The sequence below is a fragment of the Akebia trifoliata genome, chromosome 1 (genome assembly GCF_017979445.1).
Source record: "Akebia trifoliata isolate Shusen 1 chromosome 1, ASM1797944v1, whole genome shotgun sequence".
In the NCBI taxonomy this organism is placed as follows: domain Eukaryota; kingdom Viridiplantae; phylum Streptophyta; class Magnoliopsida; order Ranunculales; family Lardizabalaceae; genus Akebia; species Akebia trifoliata.
In genome coordinates, this window is record NC_141375.1 from 31,223,454 (window position 1) to 31,227,085 (window position 3,632).

Consider the following 3,632-nt stretch of genomic DNA (forward strand, 5'->3'; position numbering starts at 1 on the left):
TTTAAAAAAAAATGTAGAGGAGAGAGAAGAAATCGGTCTTTCAATGACTGGTTCAATTTTTTTTTAAATGTAGAGGAGAGAGAAGAAACCGATCTTTCAATGACAACTATTTAAAAAAAAATTGATTTTTTTTTAAAATGTAGAAGAGAGAGAAAGAGAAGAGAGAGAAGAAACTGGTCTTTCAATGATCGGATTTTTATCTTTTTTCTAATTTTTCAAAAATTAGATTCTTTTTTATAAATATTTTTTTTTGGTATTTTTTTCATAATTTTCCCTTTACTTTAAAGTACTTTTACATTGATTCACTAAATTGTTTTTTTTTTTTATTGTGAGTTTTTATTTATGTGCTTTCCAAGTTAGATTATTTACTCAAGATGCTTATAAATTATAATATCCCAATAATACCTTAGCTACAATAGTTTGGTTCATTTCAACCATCAACAAAACCAACTTATGAAACAATATTAAACCCCCCCTCCCCTACATCCATCACTCAATATAGATAAATCATAACCTTTTATATATATATATATATATATATATAACCCTAATAACCAAATAAAATACCCAAATTAAACACACCAAGGAAGAGTTGGGAGAGTATTACATGATGGTGCATGTAGTTGGATTTTCTTCAACAACAAAGAAATCACAACCACTCACATTACCCCTATTACCACCACAACCACAATAACATTGTGATCTTCCATAAGCATCATAACATGGTGGGGGCCTACCATAACCAGGATGATACCATGATCCCCAACCATAGTGACCCTCATAACATGGTCTACAACAAAACCCATATGGTACCGGGTATCCTGTTACAGGTACTGGCACAATAATCTTTGGCTCAACTGTTGTTGGCGTTGGTCCTGGCTTAGATGGAGTCATTTTTCCCTTCTCGGGTTCTTTCTTGATCTCAATATTTTTTATAACATAACCAGCTTTGCACTTCAACTTCTTTGAAAACTTGATGGGATCGAATGGACCGTAGATCGTCACCGTGTTATTCTTTTCATCGTATATCTGCCCTTTTATTTCTATTTTTCTCAACAAAAAAAAAAAAAACTGTTAGATATTATTATTAGAGAGAGAAAAAATAGGAGTAAGAGAGAGAACTCACTACAGTGGAATCTACATAGAATTTTCCTGATCTTGTTATAGCATTTACAGCAATTAAGATCAACCTTCAACACCAATGTCGAAATCTATAACAAAATTGATCAAAATTATATTATTTAGAGAATCCAAATTATATTAAAGATATAAATGAGAAAGAAAATAAAAGATTAAATTCTAAAACAAAAATATAAGTAGAAAAAAGATGGGTTTGAAGAACTGAGAGAGGTTTTAAGACCTTTTCTGCCATTGTTGGAAGTGATCGAGGTATGAACACCAAGTACTCAACATAGAAAAATTATTAATAGAGAAACCGAAGAGACAGATATATAACAAAGCTCTTCATAATAATTTGTAAGTGGTACTTACATGTGGAAAGACAGTAAGGACGTACACCTTAACAGCCAAACAGAAGAAGACACCTGTCATATTAATTGAATTTTATGTCATCAAGAGTCATGACCATGACGTGTTCTGCCTTTAATAGCTCCAATTGTTAAATCAGCATGTTCTTTGCTGATGGATCTGGAACAAGTGATTTATACGTGTCGCATTTACATAGCAAATGAAGGAAGGAGTAGGAATTTCCATACACACACGAAGCTTCTTATCATAACTTATACTATATTTATCTATTTGATTTTTTTAGGCAATGGCATCATTTGAAATTGTACGAAAGTGATCTTTCCTAGAAAACGTCACATCTATATATGTCTTTTGTAACACTTGTTCCGAAGATGACCTTATAACATCAAATTGTTAATAGAGATTTTCAGAGGGTATTTCTGTAATTTTACAGTAATTTGAATTATTATTATTATTATTTTAAAACCCTGAGAGTCATGGTCCCAAATACGAATATCATGAGGTTGCCATATCAATGATTGTAACCATTTGACCCATTCTTCACTATGAATTTCACGTAAAAAATAAATCCAAAATTTTCTCAACACAAAATCATTGGATGTGACGATAATTCCACTACCTAACGTCGCACATAAGAATAATGGAGATTTTGCCCAACATGCAACCATGGTCTAAAATATGAAAATGTACCAATTAATATATATATTGAGATGGATACAAAATATTGAATATTTTAAAATTTTATCGGATATGTATCAAAATGTATTGACTATGTATTAGAATGTAATGATTTATATAAAAAGTTTCAATTTACGTCTTATCAATTTTTTCCATTAGTCGAAACATTTAATTGATATGAAAATTTTGATTATTGAAATTGAATAGATCTTACTAGTAGAGTGTAATCATACGTTCTATGGTAGCACATGGGCAGCATCAAAATATCATTACCAAGAGAAGTTTAAGGAGAATTAAGTCTACTATTTCTTGAATGTTTGACTGAGAAATTGACTTTTCTCTCTCCTTTTAAGGACTAATTGAACTTTCATCTTAGCTATAGACTAAATAGTGACTTGATTAATTTGGACATGATTTTGATTGATTTGCTATTGAGTTTGAATGAGCTACTGTTGTTGTTTCATCAATTCTACCATCACAAAGTCTAAGAATGATTGTTATTTGTCAGACGGATTATAGTTGTTCATGGAATTAGGGATTGTGACTCTACATTTAGTAGATTGCTGAGATTAATAAAATACTTGTGGAACAATGACTTGGCACATGAAAGGACTGGCTTGTTTAGGATAGTTCTTATTATAACTTAACGGAACACTAAATTAAATAGGTTCGTTTTGTTTGTACGAAAAATTAGGATGAAACTTATTATCTGGATGATACGTTTGACTATAAGAATTCTGAGTTGGCTTTCTAAAAGCACTGTATCCATTGACATCATTGGAATGCTCGTCTTAATGTATGGTAAGTTGGGATAACATTCAATCAAATGGTTGTTGTCATCACACAAGACATAAAAAAATTGGTTTGACTGACACTTGAATGAGAATCATGGTGAGGGGTAGATGTTGAAATGGTAAAAGTATCTAGCTTCCTTGTAAGACTATGTATACCGCTCACTAGATTGGACATAACATTCTTAAGATCAATGTTTACCTCTATCTCATATCTTCATGACTTCTAGATGAAGTCGTTTCTATCAAACTCTCCGTTATTAGTACTTCAATTTTGAGCACTCTCGACTATCTCTACTAGAAAATCGTACGTTTGATTGGGAGTCTGGTTCATAAATTAACCCTTATGCATAGACTTAAATAAGGTACGTTAATTCATGATAGAAGCATTGCACTAATTATGCTTTGTCAATGCCATAGTGAGGGCATTTGACTAACAGATCATTGAATCTCTCTTAAGTTTGAGAGAATTCTTCATCCGAACGCCATTACGTCTTTCATACTCTTACTTTTGATTGATATATATATATCCGTCCTCATTAACAAGTTATGAGATATATCAACAAATTGACAACATTCCTAAACATAAATGAAATATTTATTTGAAGAAAAAAAATCAATCTTGGATTGAATGTGTGCTTGATGCAAACCCATGCATGACCTCACAAATATCCC

At 31.4% G+C, this 3,632-nt stretch overlaps 1 long non-coding RNA gene across 1 annotated transcript; it reads right to left on the reverse strand.

The window, feature by feature from the left end:
* Window positions 1-348: 348 nt before the first annotated feature.
* Window positions 349-1,431, reverse strand: LOC147411730 (uncharacterized). Its single transcript, XR_015181982.1, has 3 exons — window positions 1,361-1,431; window positions 1,127-1,211; window positions 349-1,043 (listed from the first exon to the last, which is right to left on the reverse strand). It is a non-coding gene; the product is annotated as an uncharacterized LOC147411730 (long non-coding RNA).
* Window positions 1,432-3,632: the final 2,201 nt, after the last annotated feature.